Source organism: Aptenodytes forsteri, unplaced genomic scaffold (genome assembly GCF_000699145.1).
Source record: "Aptenodytes forsteri isolate BGI_AS27 unplaced genomic scaffold, ASM69914v1 Scaffold318, whole genome shotgun sequence".
In the NCBI taxonomy this organism is placed as follows: Eukaryota; Metazoa; Chordata; class Aves; order Sphenisciformes; family Spheniscidae; genus Aptenodytes; species Aptenodytes forsteri.
In genome coordinates this window covers 673,630-685,835 of record NW_008794493.1, presented here as the reverse complement: position 1 = coordinate 685,835, position 12,206 = coordinate 673,630, and the positions used below count along the sequence as shown (strand labels likewise).

The following is a 12,206-nucleotide window of genomic DNA, read 5'->3' as shown; positions in this document are numbered from 1 at the left end:
CAAAATGGGATGAGTTTGAACAGCATTGGATGTGTTGGTTTTATTTTTTTGGGCTGCAAATTTTTGGTAAAGAGTAAAATTCTAAATTAATATATTTATTTCTCTGACTAAATTAATATATTTATCTCTCTGAATTACTTCAAAATTCTTAAAATAATTTGCATTGTCTTTAATATGAAGATAATGATCTAACTTCAAATATAATAATGGACTTTTCTCTGGATAGATTTTTCAAGAATCGTGCTTTTAGCAGGAAGAAAGGTGAGTAATTTAGCTTATGTTCCATGGGAGACACAAATATCCTGTACAAATTCTTCAGAATATCATGAATTATACAAGGAAGTACTTATGAATAATTGCACCTAATTAACTAGGTAGAAATGGGCAGCAGATGTACAGAGCAAAGCATTCTCAACTGATAGTTATAGAGCTTTCTGGATTGTAAGACTTATGATGAATTTAATAATATTTTCTTTGGGGGGGGGGTATATATGTATAAAAAATACACACGCTTTTTTTTCCCCTGCACACACCAAAGGATGTGCTGGAGGGTTTTAGAACTTGTAAAGAGTTAGTGACTTCTGTATTTATTACATATATTCATTGGGTTCTTATTCTTGAAGAAGCTATTTTAGAAAACCGTATTTAATATACTTTAAGTATCTCATGCAGCAGAGTATCTCTTAGCTTTAAGAAGCTATTCTGAAGTTGTAGCAATCTGAAATGGTATGCTTTCCAAAAGAATATCAAACTACTAAATATTCAGAGTTATGTGTGTTGCTATTCTGGCTTGCTCATTCTCTTTTCATGGTCTGTTTATGATTAAACATGAGTTTTTAGATGGAGCATTAGAGATGCAGCTTTTTTTACTGACAGCTTTGTTGCTATTTTCCCCATTTGTTTGTAATGTAGAAAATATTCAGTAGGTCTAATTTCTTTATTTTTCATGTTTTCTTCTAAAGATCCTTTAGTGTGATACACACTGAACTAGAGTCACCGCTTTAATAACTAGGTGTAAACTCAACTGGAGTAAGTGTAAATGTTTTGTTTATGTAACAAGAATTCCTGCTTTGGTATCAATACCAAAGCTGGAAATAAAAGGAATCTGCCATACTTTATACCAACACGAAATGATAGCATGACTGCATCCTTCCATGTGTAGTACATTTATTTGTTAAAGCCAGATGAATCGAGATAATGTAAGTAGTCCAGGATATCAGCAGATGTAGCTTGATCACAAAAGGAAGATACACTTATTCACAAAGGCTACAAAACCCGATGAAAGATCATTTGATACCCCAGTAGCGTGATGGATGCTGAGGAAATAAGCGAAAATCCGTAGTCCATGCTCTTCGTAAGCACTGATGTATTTTCTTGTGTAGATATTTGTAACACCTCTGTCAAGAGATCTGTACCTACCAGCTGCTTAATAGTGTTGCCTAGCTTCTTCCAAATAATTTGAGAGACCATTTCAATATTCTTTAATTGTGGATTGATTTATCACAACTGGGAAAGGAGCTTGGGGTTTGTAGATTTTGTTTTGTCTAGGTGACAATATTTTTTTTTTTTTCCCTCTTCTTTAATGACTTCTCATAATATTTGAAACTTGGCCTGCCATGTTTCAGAAACAGACCAGTTGCGGTTTATGGGATATTTCCTCAGTGTTTTGACTTGCACCCAGTGCACTAAGATGCTCTTTCACTAATTCTCATTGTCCTTGCCAGTGTCTGCATCATGCCTTTATGGTCAAATTGTGAAGTTGTATCCTCAGGTATCTGGGATTATTTGAGGGGTCTGGATTAATTCCTTTCTGTTCTCACTACTTCTTCGTAAGAAAATTCCTACTGGCCTCACCTGAATACTTGGAATTTCACTGTGTTCAAGGGCATTTGCTTTGTTGTTCAGTTGATTTTATGTGCTATTCTCTTTACCCCAATAAGAAAAAAGTATCATAGAAGAAGTTGTCAGGCACAGTGAAGTGCAATTATTGTGGATTCTTAAAAATTATTCAGAACTTAAGCAACGAGAAGAATTAAATACTGACATACATTTATTTTACTCATAATAACGCACACAACATTTCTATTCTCATATCCTAGGAAAAACACAAATTTCAGTTAAGCAATTGTCAAGAATAAGTGAAAATTACGTATTTTTCATGCCAATTGAAGTTCAAAAAAGCTTGGCTGTATCAAATATCAACGTTCGCATCTAGTAACCGCATTTAAGAGCAGGTTCAAACAGGTTCAATTGCTGAACTTCCTTTATTGTATTTCCTGATTTTACTCCCAGACCTCAGAGATACAACAATTTCCATGCCTGTGTTTGGTGGGGTTGTTTGTGGGTGTCTCCTGTTCACAAGAGCATGGATATTTTGAGGAGTTAACTGCGTGAGTGCTGTGACTTCCCTAGCAGTGCTCTCTAAATCCAAATTAGTCTCCTGGTGGCTGTGCTGGTAGGGTTTGTGCTAATTACAAGTTTGCATCAGTCTGTTACCTTGGAGCTACATAAACAACAGTCTCAAATATGTAGGATTGTGAGGGGAATTTAAACAGATGTAAGTGGTACTTTCACAATAGTCAAAGGTTATCTGGACTGTGCAGACTTACAGAATAAGTGTCCTCTAATCCTCATTGCCACGATCAGTCTGTACTAGCCTTTCAATACGAAGCATATACAGAATGTAGTAGCTAGTGCCATAGCTCCTTACCTTCTTGAACCAGGTAAGCTGGTGACTAGAATGACTCGGACTGTGCTGTACTCGCTGAAAAGCTCGGTTCTTGCTCCATCACCTGATTCAAACAGCAGAACTTTCCTTCTAAGTGCAAGTACTTGGTGTAAGTTTATTTTTGAGGGCCATGATTTGAGCATGAAACAGCCACGTCCACTGACAAGGTGTGCTGAGTGCTCTGACCTTAAAAACAGCTGGTACAGTCATTGCCTGTCTGACTCCCAGAGATTTTGCACAAACCAGAACTTCTAACCTGGACATTTTATGTTTGCATTTTAGCTGTATTTATTTTTATTTAGCTGATAGTAATTTTAATTGAAGGCTTAATTGATGTGCTTAAATCTCCAACTGAAGATGAATAAAATTAAACTGTTCATCTTTCATCCTGATAATGACAATGAAAAATATAAGAAAATGTGAAGTTTAAGCAAATTCAGCTTGTTTCAGGAAGTACACAAGCAATCCTAAATAAATGGCATCTTTTTGCAGTCCAGGTTGTAATATCTGTTCTCATCAGTTAGCCATGAGCTCGTATAACAGGGAAACAAACTTTATGAAATAATACTGACAAAAAAAGATAATTTTTGGTTTAAAGCTGGTATCAGCACTTGCTGAAGTTGCATGTTTTAATGTGAAAAAATGTAGTACTCGTTCAAACTAAAATAGCCTTTCTGTTGACTTCAATAGAAGTTGGTTGGACTCCACAATTACGTATGTGTGGAGAAAATATTCTGTTGTAGCAATATTATATGACTGTACAAACTGTACAAAAATATATATTCTGTTTTCCATTCCTTGATCAATGAGTGCAGTATAGTCTATTGAAGTAGTTTTTATAGAGTATTTTTTTCCAAGGATCTCTTTTCTTCTCCCCCAAAAGCAAATTCAAGAACAACATTGTATGTGTTCTTGCTGCTTTGTTATTATGACAAAACTTGTGATAACATTTATGTATCTATCACAGTATCAGGAGCTTGCTTTTGTATGTGATCCAGGTATGGGTCATGGTTTCTGAAGAGTCCTCTTAATTTTTTCCTTTAAAGTCAGGTGTGGTAGCATGCTAACTTTGAAATGTTGTAGTGAGAAAAGTCTGTAGTGCAGATCAAAGTCTGTTCATCTTGAAATATGTTTGCATCTTGATAATTTCAGTCTCTCTTTTAAGTAATTTAGGGTTATTAATGTAATTCTCCTGTAAGAGATCTCTGTAAATGCTATATTTTCATGTAAATTTTTCTCATTATTAGTGTGTTGGTATCTAAACTGAATTAGCTATTTGTCCTTAATTTATATGTGATTGTGTGTACAGGTAATGTATATACATAAAACAGAAAGCATTAACTACGGGGTTTTTGTTTTGGTTTGGTTATTTTTTTAGTGAATGGAGGCGCCTCTCTGAGGCACATTTTACTGATTCTGCGGCCTTCCATTCAAAGCCATTAGTATAAAAACTGGTGCATATAAGTAAACAAAAGTTAACTAGTATTTGTTGGCTTTTGCCTCATCAGAAGTGTGAAAGAAAACTACTGTTCCTTCTAGAGAGAGGCATTTCTAAATATGGAATGACTGTAATCCAAACCTTCTGGGAGTAAAAGAGTGAAACTTCTTGAGTGTCTCAAAATAGTGCTAAAAATGTAGGTACGTATGTCTACTTTGGGCTAAATTTAGTACTGAATTACAATGTGTGAAATCCAGTGGACTTAGTGAGGTTGTGGAGGGTGTAAATCACAGTTGAATTTAATTCATTCTTTATTACACCCCAATGGTCCTCCTTCATCCCAGAATAAATGTCAGCCTTAGTTTACATATGGCAGGCACAAAGTTCAATGCCAAAGTTGCTGTTGTATGCGGGAATCTGAATTTTCTAATTTTTTTTTCCATATGATAGCAGTTCGTAAGGTTGGTAATTGATGCCACATTATCAGCTCATGAGATCTAGATGGTATTCATAATGCTAAATGGAATATATTGAAGTAATAGCCTGTCATAAATCAGAAGTTTCAGCAATAACATTTCTGTGCAATGGCTTTTTGAGTCTCATTTATGAAAGTGCAGACAGATGTATTTAATGGGCAGGGTCTGACATATAAAAAAATGCATCCAAAGGTTATAGGATGCTCTTTTATGTGAATGGACTGGCTATAATATGATCTTTATTTTTATTGTAAACTTATGCTGCATTCCAGAGGTGACAAATGTTTTATTTTATATTTCTTTTTCTGAATGAGTAGACAACAGGTGAAGCCCCAAAAGGGTGAAGGGGATAAGTATAGTCCTAAAGCAAATACTTTCATTCTGTCAGAGATTATATTTCACATCGGTGGTTTAAACAAACGGGCTATTGTGTGCTGGACTTCCACGTTAACAGTAATGATAAAAAACATAAAGAAAGAGTAGATACTCATATACTTTAAAGGCACATAAATAGTCACAATCTTCCTCATTGTGATCTTCGGATATTCTTGTGATTGCACTTTGTCCTTTCATAAAAGCACTCATCACCTTCCAGGACAAAAACAAAAATAGGTCTAAATCTCTTCCTCTGCCCCCACCCCCAAAAAACTGCTGCTTGATGTTTGTAGGAGTTTTTTAAATAAGAATTTTTTCAAGAGCAAAGTTTGGGAGGAAAAAAGGGTGCTTTTTTGTGTATCAAATATTTCTGTATTCGGTTAGTCTCACTTAACACAAAAATTAGTTCTCTTAATACTTTTGTAATACCTCCAGAAAGAGGTTTTGTGTGTTCCAAATACTGCTGCTTGGGTTTTGAAATAGGGGGTCATGTGGAAAACCAATATTCAGTGGCCAAGTCCCTTCTCTGGATTGGTAACTGAATATGTTTTTTTAAGTATAGTTTGTACTATTGTTCTCATTAGGCTGTGGAGGTACCCTTTCAAGTATGCCAACAAGGAGAGTTGAAGGCTTACTACCTTAATTTGGTAAGGACCAAATCGTCTTCTGTTGGTGGGACAAGGAAGTGGGTAGTCCTGCAGCGCGTGTGTGTTTGCATGCATTTGTATGCAACTGTGTATGTATTTATATTCTGAAAGCAGAAGGAACAGATCTAATTGTTAAGGAAAAAAAATGATTACAGTACATCTTTAGAGGATGCATAGCTACAAATGAGTACACTTTGGAAACTTTCTCCATAGGATTCATGTTGGGTCTGCACAGATAAGCCTAATTTTTCTTTTCTTTCTGTTAACATGAGAATAGGAGAATAATTTCCTGTCGGCTATTTTATCTGCATTATATTCGGAAAGGTATTGCAGAAATAATCTTATCTATCACCTGCTTTAAAGAATATTCTAGGCAAGTTAGCAGTGATATTTACCACAATAACTGTTTGTTGCTTCTGCAAAACTTAGGGAGCTCCTTTCAAGAACATATGTGCACTGCTTAACCATAAAGCATTAAATACTGACTTTAGGATGGGAACAGCATTGAAGGAGTCTTTAAGCTTTTTGGTTTCTACCCTATTAAAATTTATACAGTCTAATTTACAGAATGTTAAATGATTCGCATGGCAGTTTGGCAAGCGTGTATTTTGAGATCTACAAGCTAATAAATTCTTATGTAAATTGTTACTACTGTATGATGTAGAGTTCTTGTCCAAGTGTACTACTGCAAGTAACTTCCCCAAGCTACAACCTAAATGCTTGAGTTACATAGGTACACTGCTAGTTAGCTGGATGAATGTCTAATTAAAAGTGAGATGTATTATTCTGTGTGAAATAAATTTGGATGTGTACCAACCATGCCTTGACAGGAATCACAATGACTACTTCATTTTATAGGGCTTTGTCTTATAAAGCTGTTGGAAAATTGCAAGGAACATCCAAAATATGTCACTTGAGAAAATACTATTTTGTGAAATCAAAATCTTTAGGTACATAAAAGGATGTACCTTAGGTACATAAGCAAGAGGAAGCTACGGATATGCATATTGTAGTTGTTCTGAATGGTTGCTGCCTCTCATTTCTTCTCTTTCCAGTTTATTGGCATTTTAAAAAAAAGTTCCAATTAAATTTTTCTATTACGTTATTTTAATCTTCCTGAATTAGAAAATTAAAATTCTATTTTAACTCTATTGAGATTCCCATTTCTGTTCCTTTTCCGTTGTTTTGCCCTACCAAAGTAACACACGTAATGTTCTTATGTTAACAGTTTGAAATTCTTCGAAAACTTGCCTTTTTAACAATTTTTGACAAGCTTAATTGATAGTTTTCCAAATTTATTTATAGTTATACTGGAGTAGTTGGCTGAACTCTGACTCCAAAAGTGAAAGGTGGAGTTGGAGGTTTGATCAGTACATACTTCTTAGTGAAAACTTGTGAAAATGTGATAATTTAAAATAAATTATGCTATACCAGTAATCTCTTTTTCAACTTAAACTAGAAGCTTTTATCAAAGACACAGTGTAGCTGCTCTTGTGGCAAGGAGACGTAAGAGGTACAGGCTAAATAGTTAAGACTTTTTTTTTCATGTTTTTCCCTTTGATTTAGGAAGCTGAACTTGTTAAAAGTTCTTAACATCAACAAGTTAGAAATGCAAATGTAAAGATTTGCTAATCACTGGTTAGTTGCACTAATATTATTTTGATCCTATTTTACTTTCTTGTCAAAACCTACATACTAGCATCCATATCTCCAAAATATATAGTATATAAAATGCGTAGGTTATGCAGTGAGTGTTACTATTGGAGGAAATGCAAATACTAGACTTTTTTTTCATTTTGTAACTATGCCAACCCAGCATTCTGTGATATAATTTTGCTATTTTAGTAATCAGCTATTTAAAACCATTCGTAAGGTCCTAAATATTATGGGAGAAGGACACAGAAAGGCGAAGCATTCTGCAAAGCTCACTATGTTCTAGGGAGATACAGCTCTTTTGTCTTGGCAAAGAATAAATAGGCCTCCAAAGAACATTTTATGTTTGCAAAAAGAGGAAGAAAAAGAAATAACAAAAGTAATTATTTTTTTAATTATGTATATTGATGGGTATTTGCCTGTACGTGCTTAGGGCAGAATCTGACTTGTAATTTCAGTTGCTTAATCATAGTAACCTGGTAATAACTTTAATAAATTACTGCTATTAGACACGCAGATTGTACTCAGTCATTCCTCTAGAAGGTGGTTGGAACAGATGAAGAAAAAGAAATAACAAAAGTAATTATTTTTTTAATTATGTATATTGATGGGTATTTGCCTGTACGTGCTTAGGGCAGAATCTGACTTGTAATTTCAGTTGCTTAATCATAGTAACCTGGTAATAACTTTAATAAATTACTGCTATTAGACACGCAGATTGTACTCAGTCATTCCTCTAGAAGGTGGTTGGAACAGATACTCTAGCTGAATTATAGAAGAATGTGTAGATTTATGCTCTAGCTGAATTATAGAAGAATGTGGGTAGATTTATGTTTATTTAATATTGCATTCAGATGAAAACTCTAGTAACAAGCATTAAGTCTCATGGCTCAGCGTATCAGTTCATTCCTTGCCTGCAGTAGTCAAGAAGACAGATTCTACCTTGTTGTCTGACTAGCATAAGTGAGGTTTGTGAGAACCTGCCTGTTTCTGTTGCAGTGCAGGATAAAGGAAATGATTTAACTGGGCGACAATTCTTGTGCGTCCCATTGTGAAGGTTTTCTTTATTTATACGTAGATAGATAATCTAGGAAAAATGAAAGATATAGATACGTATATACACACACTGAAGCAAATGAGCTATTTGTTCCCTCAGGCATTAATACCTAGATGTAGCACTGATCTTGTGGGATGCTCTCTTCTTCAGGAGACTGTTATTAGGCTGATTGTCACACAAGATCTTTCTTTCCATAGCAAGTTTTGTAAAGCAGGAGGAAAAGACAGTTCCAAGATTTCTTCTCTTCTGTTAGCAAGGAAAACATCCATTGATGTCAAAGAGATTTTGATTCAGTAAAGAATAAAAGCTTTAGTTGTTTACCTTCTAGAAATGACTCTATTTTCACTGTGGCACTAAAAAAAAGTTAAAATCAGAGTGTTTCTCTGTTCATCATATTAAATGGAATGGCCACTAGGTCTCATATGCTTTGATAAATGCTTTGGAAATGTAGTTAAGTAGAGCCATTCTTAGTATGCATGAATTAATAATGAGAGTGGGGTTTAGGGAAGCAGTTAACTAAACCTGCACTGTTGAGCATTGTTTTGCCATTTAGCAAATAGTTCATCAGTGCTTCTCTACTAAATCCATTCTGTAATATCTGTTGGCAATAACGTGTGGAGAAATTAATCTCAAAGGGAGAACAATTTCTTGGCACTGTTACTGCTTTCCTTTTTGGTAGATAGATGGTCAGCTGTGCTGTTATTTAACCTAGTGTCATCCTCCGCTAAGTGCAGCACAGTTGTTCTGGATACTTTATGAAGTCCCCGAGGCTATTGACTTCAGCATGTGATTTGTCAGCACATTCCTCTTCCCCAGCGTTGAGCTGCTGAGGCCTCTGAAGTGGCTCACACTGGTATTCCCAGATTGTGTGATGACCAAGCATTTGATGTGAAATGCAGATTGTAAAGGAATCTTTCCTTTATAATGGAAAGGGGCTGGCGTGATTTGAGGGGGACTAGAAAGGAGTGAAGTCTTGATTCTGAGCACAGTTAATCCTCTGACCATGAAAGTGCCCAACCCCCTGCCGCCACCCTTGCAATTCTGTCTGTCAAACCCCAGGTCTTCCAAATGTTAATTTTATGCAGTTTTCCCACTGCCCTTAGCAGACTAGTGTATGCTGGCAGGGAGCAAAACCTGAGAAGCTCTCCACCCAGGTCAAATTCTCTTAAAAACTAGATGGGATGCTGTGCTGCTGCTACAGGAGCTCTCTAAAAGCCTGTGCCTCACAGTTAGGATGCCATGCACGTGAAGAGGTGTTGTGTAGAGGCTACAGGATTACTAACTCTAAGCAGGGCTGTGGCTTACCCTGTGCCCTTGAATTCTGAACGGTGATCCTTTTTCCCATCTTTTCTCCCACGCAGTGCCAGTATGTTTGGCAAAACCACCACATGCTTAGGCTTTTACCTCTTAGAATCTCTCATACCTCATTCATGCTAAACTCTACTTAGGTTTTAATGGACTCTGGATGGCTCAAACTCATAATTCTCAAAAAATAACTGGACACTTAAACTTTAATGTAACTGCTAAGGCAACCTAGATTAAGAGCTTCAGACAAGATCTAAAATAACTGCAGTTTTCACCTGGTACGATAGCACGAGTCTCTCTTCACTTTCTACTGTTGTTATGTTAGATGCATGCAGTTGTCAGGTTCGGTTTTATCTAGGCTTTTGGTCCTTTCTTTAGGACTTACTGTTTTATTTATCTATAAAGTGTCTAGAACTCTTGCTGCTATATAACTAGAAATAATATGAACTGTGATTTTCATTGTAGGGTTTCATATTTTGTTTGTTGCTTCAGAATGAATAATTAAGTACTAAGCTGTGAAAACCTGTTTAAAATTAATTTTAAAAGTGAGGGATCATGCAAACCACAAGCCACATCTACATCAGGTATTTAAGTGAATGCCTGTTTTATACGTTTTCTTTTTTCATATTTTTCTGGTTTATTGGATGCAAAATGTCTGAAATTTAGTATTTTTCAACTGCTGTGAAATCAAACTAACTCTAAGCAGTATTTCAGACAGCTGCTGAGCGCCGCGTAAGTCCAAAATCAGAGCTTACAATTCAGAAGGAAATGCTGGTAACAAACTTCCCCGTAATAGCTTGCATGATTTTTTGCATGTCTTTGTTATCAATGTGAATTTTGCCTTGTATTGATTTTTGTTTAGCATTAGAGAGTTCTTCTGAAAGTGCCACCACTCTGTAATTATTACCTGCCTCTAGGAAATGGGCTTCCAATGTCAATGGAAAACTTACACCTATACCTTATACAAAATACCTATGTCACAGTGTCTGCGGATCTACATCTGGATGTTGGAAATGCTGCTTGCTGACTCACTGTTTTAATCAATGGCACAAGACTCGTAGAATCCAAGCATCTTTTTGGTACCCTGCTAAGTTACTGATTTCCTTTTGAGCTGAGAGTATCCATCCACATTTCCTCATCTTTCCCTAACTAGGGGTACCAACATTTATGGAAACACCTTCCTAGCAGTGTTTTTCCTTGCTGGAATCCCTATAGCATAACTGTTTGAGGTTGGTAGGCAAGTGGATGACTTCACAAAGAAGTTTTAAGGTAAAGCTTTATACCTAATTATAATATTGGAAAGATTGCTAGCTGCTTAATTAAGAACAGCATTTCAAACTTGGCTCCCAAGTTAAATCACTTTTTTTTTCAGATTTGAACTTGCCCTGCTTGAGGATGGAAGAAGGGAGGAGGAAACATTTGCAAGGAATAGTTAGTTTTACTATTAACAGTAGTTAATAGTTTTATGATTAACAGTATTGTCAGTAAACTGTTAGTTCACTACACAATTGTGTAGTCAATTGTCTGCCCGTAAAATGGCTTTAGAAGCTACAGCCCTATTACTTGTTTGTGCCAGTACTAGGCACTGAAATGAGTGGAAGACTGTTTGGCTTGGGGTTTTTTGTTGTTATTTTTTAAGAGATTAAATGTTTTATTTTGGAGCATTTTTATTAGATTTTCCTTTATGTATTTATAAATACACCAGCATCCTGCTGAAGCTCGTAAACAGTTGATGTGTAAGAAATGGGTAAACAAAACACTGACATTAGCAATGTGAATGCATATTTCGGAGTTGAAATTTGCACTGCGCAGGTCTTCACTCTGCTGCAGTAAGCATGATGGGACAGAAAGCAGTCCTGCCTTACGTGCCAGCTTCCTCTGTGTCTGGGACTTGCAGTCAAGCCCCATCACCAGTCTGCTTGTCTGGCCTTCAGCAGTGCACCAACTTGAAATGGAATGCTTGCGATTATCTTTTGGGTTGTCAGGCTTTATTCTAACATTCCTAATTCACACTGATTGTTACTTTTTATTTGTGGATAACATCAGCTTTTGATACTGTACTCAAAATGGAGATCAGGCTTCAGGTCTTAAAATATTCTGGGAAATGAATGTGGTTCTCTGTTCCAGTATTCCAATCACAAGCCACAACTGAAAGGAAGAACCACTTCAGTGCATAATCGTACTCCCGGGTGCCACTGAATGGACAAACCATGCTTCCTTAAGCAAGCAGTGATAATATCGCTCTTCAGTAATGGAGCTGAACATTACTGTCATCTAGAATGAAATTTGCTTAAAGAAAAAAACTTCCTCAAGTTTTGCAGTTTTGATCCTGTTACTGTGGTGACTGGTGAATATCTGCTTAACAGTTTTCTTGCTTCTGTATATTCAAAAATATTTAGTTATCGGTTTAGTGTCAAGAAATGTCACAGCTTTTGCTCTTGAACAGTTTGAAGTGAACAGGATTTTATTGGTCTTACGTGTAACTAACAAAAAAGTTAGTAATTGCTATAACTGCAATTCCCATTAA

At 35.9% G+C, this 12,206-nt stretch overlaps 1 protein-coding gene across 2 annotated transcripts in view; it reads left to right on the top strand.

Moving 5' to 3' along the window:
* The first annotated feature begins 215 nt into the window (after nucleotides 1-215).
* The window catches only part of GULP1 (GULP, engulfment adaptor PTB domain containing 1), an 89,338-nt gene continuing 77,347 nt past the window's right edge, over nucleotides 216-12,206 (top strand). For both annotated transcript variants that reach the window (XM_009290964.1, XM_019475039.1), the window contains exon 1: nucleotides 216-261. The gene's annotated coding sequence lies outside the window, so the exon portion shown is untranslated. The remainder of the gene's footprint in view (nucleotides 262-12,206) is intronic.